This window comes from Triturus cristatus, chromosome 6 (genome assembly GCF_964204655.1).
Source record: "Triturus cristatus chromosome 6, aTriCri1.1, whole genome shotgun sequence".
In the NCBI taxonomy this organism is placed as follows: domain Eukaryota; kingdom Metazoa; phylum Chordata; class Amphibia; order Caudata; family Salamandridae; genus Triturus; species Triturus cristatus.
The window spans coordinates 1,168,578,880-1,168,593,090 of NC_140589.1; positions in this window are offsets into that span (position 1 = coordinate 1,168,578,880).

Below are 14,211 nucleotides of genomic sequence, written 5' to 3' on the forward strand. Positions count from 1 at the left end.
CTAACTATAACACCCCTGAAACCTATGGTTTTCTCAGTGAATTTCTGAGGTTTTTTGAATGCTAATTCCTAACTATAACGTGCCTGAAACCTATGGTTTTTTTCTGTGAATATATATATATATATATCCCAAATATGAAACGCCAGTCAATGCGCTCTCAGTAATGCAGAACTCAGCAATCAAATTAGCAAGAGGTGTTTATTACGACGTGTTTCAGCTCCCTGCGGAGCCTTGGTCACGTACAAGATGTGCAGTGCAAAACCGCGTAACTGATAACGTTTTTACAAAACATCAACAAAGGACTAGACTGTATGTGTAAATTTGTCAGACATTTTGGAATGGTGAAAACAAATAGATAACGAATACACATCAAAGTTATCAGTACTTCATGACATAATATGTGAAATAAAATCCATGCCAAAGAATGTCAAAATCATGTGAAAAATGTAGGAAAGTAGTCTGTAATAATAAGAACAATTGCAAGCCCTGAGATTGATAAGGCTGGTATAATCAGGTCGGCTGACTGTAGTGGTACACAGGCATCGAACAGTAGAATATAACGCTAGAATTCCAAAGCAAGTGCAAAAAACATATTATGCTCAAGTGCAAAAATGTTAGGAATCTAGTCAAGCCAAGCAGTGAATGGTTACGACACTGCAAGCAATCTAAAATGATGGGCATCGGCAAATGTCACACAGTGTATCTAAAATAGACAGAAAACAACCGCCAAAAGGCCAACATCTCCATCTGTACAGGAAAGAATAAATGAATAGGGGTCAAAGGGACAAGTGTCCAGACTCCTTGCACGACAAAGAGGCCACATTGCAGAATAGTCACTAAAAAGTTCATTTGAGGTGTTATACTGTACCCGTCAGGCGCCCGGTACAAGTGATGTAAAAGGGGAAAAGGGTAGGTTGCCCGTGAAGTGTGCGTGCCAGTGACTGGGCCCCTTCCTTTCCTCCTGAAAAAAGAATAGTAAAGGAAAGAAAAGGATTAAAAACATGGAACACAGGTAGTACATTGCATGTTATACAAAACAAATGCAGAATAATGTTCTCTTTCTTCCGTGCACATAAGCAACAGGAAACGAGCAGAGGTCAAGAGAATGCGATGGTTAAGAGAAAGCAATAAGTAATAAAGAGACTGAGCTACAGCATGTGGAGAAAAGGGGGGATACATGGGTGATTGAAAAAGCCATGAACATTCAGATCTCTGAATTTATTGAGAAACACTATCTCCTGGATGACACGCAATTTGGATTCCGGAAATTCCATGGGACAGAGACAGCCTTGATTAAGGCCGCCGATGATATCAGGGTAATCCGGGATCAGGGGGGAACATCCATCCTGGTAATGCTGGATTTATCAGCGGCCTTCGACACGGTCGACCACACAATTTTGGTCGATCGTGTCGAGGGATTTGGGATCTGCCACTCCGCAAAAAATCTAATTGCCTCCTTCCTAGCCAAAAGAACGCAGGCTGTCATTTTAGGCCCATTTCAATCAGCACAACTGTCATCTCCTTGCGGAGTTCCTCAAGGCTCATCCCTTAGTCCGACACTTTTTAACATTTATGTGTCGGACCTTGCTAAAACCATCAAAGCACACAGGATGAGCCTAACCTCCTATGCCGATGATACCCAGTTGGTACTGGCAATCAAAGGTGACGGAGATCAAATGGCTGAAAAATTTAAGAAGGGACTTACCGACATAGGAGAATGGATGGCCACTAATTGCCTCAAATTAAACTCAGATAAAACTGAGGTGGTCATATTTGGACCTCTTCTCCCAGCCTGGCCATCAAGCTGGTGGCCAGATGCCTTCGGTACCCCCCCACTCCAACCGCCAAAGTTAGGAACCTCGGTATCGTTTTCGATGAAGGTTTACACTTCATGGATCACGCCAATAAAACAGTCTCCATAGCACATCTAAAACTAAAGATGATCAGAAAAATTCGACCTTTTCTCCCGGAGTCTGCCATCAAAACTCTGGTCACCTCCCTAGTTTTTTCTGCTCTGGATTACTGCAATGGCCTCTTTCTTAACGCTCAATCCAGAGTAATAACCAAACTACAAACTATCCAGAACGCGGCAGCACGCCTGCTTTCAGGAAAAACAAAATATGAATCAATATCAAGAAGCATAAAGGATTACCACTGGCTCCCCGTTCGAAACAGAATCCATTTCAAGTCCCTTTGTATCGTGTTCAAAGCGCTCAATAATCAAGGACCTCACTTTTTGAAAGAGCAGCTGCAACCGTACAAACCTAGCAGAGCGTTACGTTCAGCTTCCCTCGGCCAACTGGTTATTCCTCGTACAAAGACGGTATCCTGGGGTGACCGACGCTTCCTGGTGGCAGCCCCAAAGCTCTGGAACACTTTACCCCTAAACATCAGGCAGAGCCCCTCCCTTCTTCACTTCCGTAAGCTCCTAAAAACTTGGATGTTCGATCAATGAATCCTCCATCCCCACGTTTTTCACCACAAGTAACTGTTCTCTTAGCGCCAAGACGCCCTAGGGTATATGCTGCGCTTTATAAATATCAAAAATAAATAAATAAATAAATCAAGTATTAATCTCTAAGATGGACTGCCAATTCTTCATCCTGGTTGAGCCCCCCAGGATGTTTCGTTTGGAAATTGACAATGTATTTCGATTCTTTTTGTCTCAACTTCAGGGTGCGATTCCCACCCCTGGGACTGTGGCAAATTGGATTCGAAAAATGTAAGTCTCTGAAGTGGCGAGCCACAGGGTATTTGTCATCTTTGTGCATAATTGCCCAGTAATGTTCGAGAATGCGTTTCTTGGCCATAAGAGTGGTACTGCCAATATACCACAACCTACACGGGCATTCAATAGCATAGATGACAAACGTGGAACTGCAGGTTAAACATTGAGTGATCTCCTTGCTGACCACATTGTTGTGGGTATTCTTGCAAAAGACACTGTTTTTGCAGGCCTTGCAATGGCTGCATGGAAAAAAGCCCTGAAGACATGTTCCTGTCTGCTAGGATAGATGGTGACATCACTCCGTACAAGAAGATCCCTAATGTTTTTACCTTTCCTGTAAGTGATACTGGGTCTGGTGGGGATGCTGGCACCAATGCCAATATATGGTGTATCCTATTGGAATCAGAGTTATATGTCGTGATGAGCCTAGTTTCATTCCCCTCTTCCTCATTGGTGCTAGGAGGTTTATCGTCAATGGTGGAAGCTCTGCTAATGCCATCAGCCCTATCTTTGGCCCTGCATAACACCCAATTGGGGTATCCCCGGGCCTTAAACGATCCAGCATGCGACCGCATTCCAGCTGATAAGCTTCTTCAGTGTTGCAGTTTCTTTTGGCCCTCAGCAGTTCTCCAAACGGAATGCTCCATTTCAGCATGTCTGGATGGCTCCTGAGGGCATGAAGAATGCTGTTCCCTGCAGCGGATTTCCTAAACAGAGCGGAACAAATGGAGTTCTCCTTGATGTCAAGCCTGACATCAAGGTATTCGGCCATCGTGCTACTGATATTGCTGGTGAGAACAATGTTGTATGGGTTGATGTTCAGCTGCTCAATAAATTCAGTAGCCTCGAATTCAGTGCCTTTCCATATGATGAAAAGGTCATCAATATAGCGTACCCAGGTGTTGACATGTTCAAGATGACCTTTCATGTCGGGATTCGCATACAATTCTTCCTCCCAGCGTCCCATGGAGAGATTTGCGAAACTGGGAGTGAAGCACGAACCCATTGCAGTACCGATGTTTTGTCTGTAGAGGGCGCCATTAAACAAAAAAATGTTGTTATTGAGACAAAACTCAATCATCTCCAAAATCATGGCAGTGTGTTCCCTAAAGCGAATGGGTCTGTTTTTAAGGAAATGATTACATGCTGTCAAGCCCTGTTTGTGATCAATAATCGTGTATAACGATTGGACATCTAATGTAATAAACAAACATCCTTTCTCCCAGTTGAATTTTTGCAACTTATTGAGAAAATCTTTAGTATCCCTTATGTAACTGGGCAGCTTGACAACATAATCTCTGAGAAAGTGGTCAGCATATTTAGAAATATTCTCAGAAACACTTCCTCGGGAAGACACAATGGGGCGCCCGGGAGGGTTGATGGGATCCTTGTGTAATTTGGGCAGCAAATACAACACAGGTAAGATGGGATGATCATTTTTGAGATTGCAGAACTCTTCCCAAATAAGAATACCCTTTTCATACCAGTTGGTCAATTTATCCCGAATAGTGATGATACTGTTGTTATAAATCTCAAATGGGATCGGCATGTAAAATTTCTGGTCTGCAAGTTGTCTCTGTGCTTCCTGGATGTATTTGTCCCTGTCCAGAATAACAACATTCCCGCCTTTGTCAGCAGGATGGATAACAATATTGTTGTCATCTGCCAGGGATCTTAAAGCCTCTCTCTGTGTGAATGTGAGATTATTAATCCTGTTCTGATGTCTATTTTTGTGTCTAAAAGTGCAGAGTGCTTTGCTGACACTATCATGAAAGGTATCTATGTTGTCATGTGACATCATCGGTAAAAATGTAGATTTAGGTTTAAAGCCTGTTGCACAAGGTAAATCAGTTGGTAACTCTAAACTCCTGATAATTTGAGTAGAGGATACCTCACAGTCAGTGGAGGAAATGTGACTTAGTGTGGAGTCTGTGGTGTTCATGCTGCCATTCACTTCAGATTCTTGCCCTAGCTGTACCACATATATATATATATATATATTCACTGAAAAAACCATAGGCTTCAGGGACGTTATAGTTAGTTGGACATTTCACTCATACAAAACAATAGATATTTCCCCGTTATAGTTAGTTGAGCTAACTATAACTCGTGTCCCCGCAATGCACTGCTGATGACGTCACATATTACATCATTCATGACATGGTCATTGACATTACTGATGACATCTCAAATGACATCACTGATTACATCACTGGTGACATCATCCATGTGAAAATATGATGCACCTCATCACACCCTAATATAACCCTTGATACACCCACTCTAAAATACAGAGTATAATTTTCGAAACCATCAACACACCAATACCAGTTAGTACATATCCACTCACTAAATCCTAGCTCTACACACACATCCACTCATTCACCCATGCGGTCACTCATACATACAGTCAGCCATCAATGCAACATTATCATATGCACTGACATATCTATACAGACACTCACACACCGCCTCTCATTCATAGAGTTACTCACACACCTAGTCAGTCATGGAAAATATCAATCACACTTTCATTTACTCGCCTGTACAGTTATACACAAACCACCTCACTTATTTAAACATATACTAATACATACTTACACTCTAATACAATAACTAATACAAGCACACACTGATCTATACAACCACTCTCACAATCGCTCACTCTCACATATAGTCATTTATACGCTCTAACACTCACATATACTGCCTTTCACAAGTGCATTCACTCACCAACACACCCATAACACATACTCACCCATCCATACAGCTCTTCACAGATGCACTCTTGAACCTATACACCCATGGAATCATCCACTCACACATTTATGGACAGTTACACCCAACCCCACCTACCCACACAGACACTCAGGCACCCATCAAACTAATCATTAACCCATATAGATCCTCATTTAGGTACTCACCAACCCATGGAACCGCTTACACACCAACTGACAAACTAAACTGTGTGAATGTCTGTATTGGTCACCAACACATGCATTCAGTAAGACACAATTAATCACTCACTTATACAGTCAGTCACACACCTACTAAATCATCCATCCTGACTCTTATAAACCCATTCATTCTTCAATATACCTTGGCATATATATAAAACATATATACATTTGATAGAAACACATATTCACTGGATGATGTCATCAATGATGTAATCAGTGATGTCATTTGAGATGTCATCAGTGATGTCATCAGTGATGTCACTGACCATGTCATGAATGATGTAATATGTGACGTCATCAACAGTGCATTGGGGAGGGCGCGAGTTATAGTTAGCTCAACTAACTATAACGGGGGAATTTCTATGGCTTTGTATGAGTGAAATGTCCAACTAACTATAACGTCCCTGAAACCTGTGGTTTTTTCAGTGAATTTTTAAGGTTTTTTAAATGCTAATTTCTAACTATAACGTGCATGAAACCTATGTTTTTTCAGTGAATTTCAATAGTTTTTTAAATGCTAATTTTTAACTATATAACGTGCCTGAAACCTATGGTTTTTTCAGTGAATATATATATATATGTATATATATATATATTCACTGAAAAAACCATAGGTTTCACACATGTTATAGTTAGCGGAAATTTTACTGATAAAAAACCAATGAAATTGCCCCGTTATAGTTAGTGCTGGCAACTATAACTCACGCGACCGCAATCCTCTGCTGATGCTAATACTGTATTTAGACACTTATTTGCCCATGTCTTCTTCCATACATTTTTAGCTATACATATATTACAAATATTTTTTTTTATAAAGACACATATGTCATCAGCAGAAGATTGCGGTCGCGTGAGTTATAGTTGCCAGCACTAACTATAACGGGGCAATTTCATTGGTTTTTTATCAGTAAAATTTCCGCTAACTATAACATGTGTGAAACCTATGGTTTTTTCAGTGAATTTGCAAGGTTTTTTAAATGCTAATTCCTAACTATAATGTGTGTGAAACCTATGGTTTTTTCAGTGAATTTGTACGGTTTTTTAAATGCTAAGTTACTTTACGCCATTCGAGGCGTGCGCGCCCACTTAACTCAGTGCGTTCCGTGCACGGTTTTTATCAACTTTAATAAGCCCTGTACATTTGGTGGCCTTCGGCCACCAAAAGCACAGGGGGTGGGGTCAATGTGGATAGTGTTTTTTTTATTTCGATTTTATAATTCCATGTTGCCAAAATATAGTTTTTTTACTGATGTAATAAGCCCTGTACATTTGGTGGACTACGGCCACCAAAAGCACAGGGGGTGGGGTAAGTGTGGATAGTGTTTTTTTTATTTCTATTTTTTACCGTACGCTTACGGTAAGCGTACGGTAAGCGTACTCGGCGAAATTGCCGAAAAAAAATAAAACCGTTTTTGCTCTTGGGGGATGTTTGGGGACTCCCTCAACATGACTATGTGGGAGGGAGTTGTCAAAACAGCCCCGTAACATGTTTTTTGGCATCATGTTTGATAAATAACACTCAGTTCGAGAGACAAAATGGCGGACGCCGCTTCCTGGTTTCGGCCGATTCGAATGTTTACTAAGATCTAAGAGCCAATCAGAATCGCGCTCGCGCACGCCACCGTACGCGTACGGTTAGCGTACGGTAAGCGTACCGTAAGCGGGCTCAGATATATATATTGATTTAAAGGCTATTTTCTCAGAATCTACTGAACAGATTTACACCAAACCTACAAAAGGCACTTCCTTGACATAGGGACTACCTCTCTGCCAAATTTCTAGTAATTCTGTTCAGCCGTTCGGGCTGTAGCTCTGTCTAAAGGTCCTATGGAAAAATGCATGAGAAAAACGCGTTTTGGGACCCCCCTTTTATCTCAGCCCCCGCTTGACGAATCCCCCCGAGACTTTCAGGGTAGGAGCGGAGCGTAGCGCCCCACCTATTTTGAGAAATTCGCGAGGATTCATCGACCGGCGCCAAAGTTATTCAAAATAGAATGTTGCGGATTTCCTATGGAAAAGGGGTCCTAACTATAACTACCTACTGGCGACCGCCAGTAGGTAATATATATATATATATCCCTTCCCATCTGGTTGTGGAAAGGTCTTCTCTTCTCCTGCCAAGGTTCCTAGTAGTCCAGGGTGACAAATGAATTATGCCAGGTAGCTTACAATTGAATACTATTCACTGTCATGTGACCCAGGACACAGGCAGCAGGCAGCAGGCACCAAGTGGTTAGGACAAGAAAATGTCAACTTTATAAAAGTGGCTTTTTCAAAACTGTGATTTAAATTCAAACTTTACCATTAAAGATGATTTTACATCCAGTTCATTTGAGTCCAAAGTTGACCTTCTTCCGAATCAAAAGGAAGCAGTTATTAAATCTAATAAGACAACCCAATGTTAACCAGTTGGAAAGATGGGGCTGACAATAGCGAATTTAGGAATGTTTCACTACCAGGATATGTAGAACTTAAAAACACATGTGCTACTTTTAAAATACAATGCACTTTGCCGTAAGGGCTGTGTAGGGCCTACCTTGGGGTGAATTTTTTTTTTTTAAAGGAATGGCTAGGCCTAGCAAAAGTTGTATTTAGCCAGGTTGAAGTGGTCAAAGAGGCTTTTTTGAAACTGAATTACAGGCTGCAGAGGCCTGCCTGCAGACACGATTTAAAGTGCTACTTAAGTGGGTGGCAGAATGAGTGCTGCAGACCCACTAGTAGCATTTAATTTACAGACTCTGGGTACATGTGGCACCATATACTAGGAACTTACAAGTACATTAAATATGCCAATCACAAGTAAATGATTTGTCTCATGTTGTAAGGCAAGAGCACAAGTACTTTAGGACTGGTGCACAGTTGTGAAGAGCACTGAGTCCTAATGCCAACAAAAACAAAATTCAGAAACTAGGAGGGGTGAAGGCAAAACTTTTGGGGAAAGACCTGGAAACATGTAATACTATATACACAGCACCTACAAGTAAATTAAATATGCCAGTCATGTGTAAGCTAATTGCACCATGTTGTAAGTGGAGAGAAAAACACTTAAGCACTGGTTAGCAGAGGTCAAGTGCACAGAGTCCTAACGTCAACAAAAATAAAATTCAGAACACAGGAGGGGGTGAAGGCAAACCGTTTGGGAGATGATCTCATCAAGAATGAGTCCTGAATAAGCTAAATGGGCTGATATTTACGTTTTTGGAATTAAAAGATTGAATGCTCCTTCCAGTATGACTAATGTATTATTGTTTTAACATAAATGCACTTCCCTCCTTACTGCGCAAAACAATCCACTAACTCCACCAATCAACAATCATTAAAATACATTATAAATAAAACATAACATTAACATAGTAATTAAATAAAACAAACACAATCAAACCAATAACAATATTTAAAAAATATTTTACAAAGTTTACTTTGACATCCGGTGCAGCTTTGGGCTATCCGGTGCAGCTTTGGAGAGAACATTGGAGAGAACCCGGCGTCCTGGGAGACTCGCGAAGCTGGTGCCCACCTCAGGTAATGGACAGCATGCAAGAAGCTGCTGTGTTGGGGGCAGAAGAGGCTCCGGGCAGAGGATCGCACCGTAGCAGGCGGGAGCGACCAACCAGCCCCAGGTAACAATTGACTGCACCAACGGTTGCTGGGTTGCCTGGGCAGGCTGGGGGTCAGCGGGACTGCCGGGGACTGAGCGCTGTTTGGCAGCCCCTTGACAACGCGCCTGCCAGCGGGGACTGTGTTAAACTGGCGAGGACTCTGAGCACCTAATTGCAGACTGGGGATTAGTGACTCTGCACCGTGTTGGGCCCCACAGGGTTAAAAACATCCCGCCCACGACACGATCAGTGTGAGAGGGTGACCCGCGCTTTTTCTACTACAAGCAGGGTGAAAGTGACACATGTTTTCAAAACGCGGTGATCGGGGGTTAATCTTTGCCACCTAAGGAGCTGTTTTGCCCCCCATGGTTACCATCTAAAAGACAGTCTCTTCCAGCCTGCTTTGGAACAGAGCCCACCGACTCATTTCCCTTGATGATACTTTCCCCAAAGACATTATTACTGAAAACCTTTGATGATCTATATGTGGACTCCCTTAGGACTACATGCCCCAGGAGCCTGAGGGGCATGTGAGGGGCAGTGTCAGTATTGGATACCGGATACGCCCCCTGACACCGGGACTCTAAATTTTATCTAATCCCGCGGAAGACGCGCAAGACATTTGTAGGGGAGCGTGGAGCGCTGAGGACAGCGTGCTACATGCCCCAGATACCAAGTGCTCATCGACTGACGGATGTGGGCAGGAGTGCTCAGGCAAAGGGCAGGCCGGCTGTCTGTGTTCCCTAATTATTGTGGATTGGGAAGTACCTGTAAACGCCGTTGGACAAGCATTGGGTCAGTGCATGTTCTTTATCTAACTAAAGGCCGATCCCTGTAAGCCACCTCTGGGACCAGAGACACTTTGGAGTGATTGTGAGTGGCTGAAATTGTTGGACATCTAATTTGAGCCTAATATTTTTTAGGCCTGGGCTAAAATTTCGTTCCGTTCGCGGAAATTGCGATAATTTGACATTTTCGCGTTCCGCGGAAAGCGCGAAAATGTCAAAATTTCCGCATTTCGCAGCTTGGCGATAATTTGTTTCTTGCTTGCGCTGTAAAATAATACATTCTCGCGCGCGCGATCGCCTTACCTGAATCCCTGCGTTCGCCGACAAGTTTTCTTGACCCGATCGCGTTCTCCATGAGATGTTGTATTGTTTTTAGCCATTTGCGCTGTCTCGCGACAGTTCGCGCCCGCAGTGACATCATGCGTCGCGCGATCACGTCTTTCTTCTCGCAATCATGCACCGCGAGACAACTGAAAACAAGATGGCCGCGCCCGCGAGCAACCACATGGGTAAGTTGGCGAGCCGCAACCATGCAGAAAATCCCGCGAACATGCGGGAAAAAAACTTCCGCATCTTCGCGATATTTCCGCGTGTTTGCGATAATTTGTAACATTTTCGCGATAATTTGCGAAAGTGGATTTCGCAAATTCCGCCCACCCCTAATATTTTTAACTCGGGGTGACCACTTAACGGTATCATTTAAAGGTATCCTTTGGCGATTTAGATGAAGCACAAGCATATTGACATGGCAAATGTAGTCCAAACTCGGTCGTCAAAACTTACTAAGAGTATAGCCCCGGATATATTAAAAAACAGTAAATTAAAAGGAATGCCCACTTTGAATCGTGAAAAACCAACCGCCATCGACAGAATGCTTGGTAAAGTATTAGGGGAAGTAGAATCTGCGATCGAGCGTACGGAGAGACGTCTCTCTCTAACCCCCCAACCTGTTTCATCATGCCAGGAGCAGGATCTAGATGCCCAAATATCAGCATTGGCATCCCCTGACCGTGGGACATAGGATATCCCATGTGATCAAGGGGGGTCATCACTGGCACAGGTTATAACATCAAGGGGGGGAATACCATCAAAGGGTAAGATTAGAAATACCAAGGGAAAAAAGCCTAGGCGTAAGAGGGTTAACACAAATAAGGGCACACCAGTTACCTGCTCTACAGAAACAAGGTCTCCTGGAGAGGACGATTTAAACACACAATCGCCCACAATGTGGCTATCCCAAATAATATCTAACCTACAGATCCATCTCGAGCAACTTGTTGCTAATCAAACTAAATTGATCCTCAGTAGGTTGGATAAGATAATAACTCTGGTTAAGACAAAAGGGTTGGTAGGCGGCAGCAATCCCCCCTCCCTGGGTAATAATGCAATAGGGGAGGGCATTAGCAGTGGTATAGAAACATCAACCTCAAATAGGAGCCGAAACGACCAAACTAACACAACCACACATCCCTTGACCCCATTGAACACACAATCTGTAGACTTGACACAGGCTCCCCTGTCCATCATTAGCAGGGAAGCCCCCCTGGGAGTACAAAAAGGCACACACAGGGTGATGGTTCATAGAGAAGCTTTATCCCCCCCTGCTAGTCGGGGTCAATCAGAGAACTGCATCACGAAGGGGCACTCAAACACGTCAGTAACTCTCAATCTACCCCCTGACGCAGCCCCTTATGTGATTATACTCAAAGGAGTCCCAGTGCTGAGACAAGACCAGTTCGAGACCTATGAGGAGCTCAAAAACAAAACTATGTTTTGGTTAAATAAGCATAGGCCCCTAGTGGGCATGGAACAAGGGGAAATACTAATGGTTAGAAGGGTGAATTGGGTGGGAACTAGGCCCAAGGACAATATCGGGGATTGTGTGGTTGTGAATTTTAGAAATACGCAGATTGTTGACCAGATATTGAGGTGGGGCCCAACTACGGATTCGAGTAACATCTGGTCTATGCCCCTTAGTTTCTTTTACCCGAAGGGGGTCTACAATGGGGGGCAAGCTACGGATGGCCTAAGAGGTAAGGAGTGGAACATGGTTGGGCACAATCGTAGGCCTCTCTCCGTAGCTGTGAGGAACCAGGATGGGATTAATCCCCAGAACAGATTTGAACCCCTGACGAATTTAGAAGAACAGGACTGACTAGGGATAGACATAAACCCCAGGCTGAACCAAGATAGAGACAAGAGCCCAGAACAGAATAAGGTACCCCTGATGGAAACATCGCGACATGAGTCAAGTCAGAGAGAGGAAGGTAGGGGGGTAACTATTGCAGAGAGATCACAATCATCCTTAGTAGTAGAGATTGAGACAATGGGGCCAGATAGTGATGCCCTAGACACCCAATCAAAACATCTATCTACTTCAGCCCACCAAAACGAAATTTTTATAATGGAGGGAAATGTGGGCACTTAACCCCCATGGTTGGGGCAAGAAACCCTGTCAAGCAGGACGGATTAAAAATAGTATCCTGGAATGTAGCAGGACTTGCCGCCAAATATGAGGATCAGGAATGGAGGCAATATATCACCAGGTTTCATGTTATATGTCTCCAGGAGACCTGGTTGATTGATTGTAACCATTTCTCCCTGGAGGGGTTCAAGTGCTTTGTAGTTCCCGCACAAAGGTCAGCCTCAGGGAGAGCCATGGGAGGGTTGATTATATACGTAGATCTTTCTATCGAAGGGGTTTGGTCTAATTTAAATTGGGCATCATACAACATGCAAGCCGTGGGTCTCCGCTCAAAAGGGGTAAATATCATCCTAGTTAACTGGTATAATGCGGTGGGAGCAAATGGGAAGGAAAGTATAATAAAAGAATTGGACTCTCGCCTAAATGCCCAGCTGTCGGTTGTGAAGTCGGGAGCAGTTCCATCTGTAGTTCTCGTAGGTGATTTTAATTGTCAACTGTGCGTGAATTTAAGACCACTTACGAAGGACTGGTCATGGTGCACAGTGGAGAAAGGGCCACACTTTTTGCATGCACCGGAAGGGGCGCATTTAGATAAGGTTTTGAAAGGCCATAATTTGGTCCACACCATGGACCTGGTAGGAATGGGCAGAGGTGGGGAGCCTAATCCCACCTTTAAGGGTAGAGGATGTCGATCTTATATCGACTACATCATGGTTTCACCCATACTTAAAACCTGGGTTAGTAGGGCAGACATCGAAATGAGCATTTTCAGTGATCATAACCCTCCGGTGTTAGAGCTAAAAGGACCAATCATTAAATACGTATTACGAGGGGCAGGTGCCGTGGAGACGATATCAAACCAAGGGAGGAGGCTCAGATGGTCCAAAATAGACGGGGATAGCTTTTATAAAAGCTTAATAACCAGAGGGGAAGACGCTCTCAATGTATGCCTCGACCCCAACATTGAGGGGGCCGCGGTAGTATCCGCTTTTGAAAAGATGGCGTACCTCATTGATGGACTATTAAAGACCAACAAGACTAGGACATTACCTACTACACCCAGATGGTTTGATAGAGATTGCTCAAAAGCACATAAAGAGCTTAAATCTAGCCTAAAATTTCTGCCCAGGGATAATTTGTATATAGCCCAATGTAGGCTGATATATAAAAAGGCATTAAAAAACCATAAGACTAGCCTCCAAATGCAAGCCTGGGAGGATTTAAGGGAGGCGGCGGATAGAAGAGACTTAACTGAGTTCTGGAAAATTATAAACAAACCAAGTTTCCAGGACTCTAATGCCCCACAGATTCTACATGTTATTTTGCCGGAGCAGTGGCATTCCCATTTAAAAAATCTATATAATCACACGGGTGAAATTAATACCGATGAAGGGCAGAGGTTAAAACTGACTGCAAGGCCTGATATTACCGTGGCAGAAGTGGAGGGGGCCATCCTGGGCCTAACAAAAAATAAGGCGCCTGGCCCGGATGGGATTCCTCCAGACCTTTATCTTGGAAAAGTGGAGATGTGGGCACCCATTCTTACGAGGGTCCTGAGTGTGGCAGTGGTGGCAGGTCTGCCGCGTTCTTGGTCCTCGGCAACAATAGTTCTAATATTCAAAAAAGGGAATAAGGATGACCCACAATGTTATCGCCTGATATCCTTGATCGATGTCACGGCGAAGGTGTTGGGTCGTGTTGTCCTAAATCG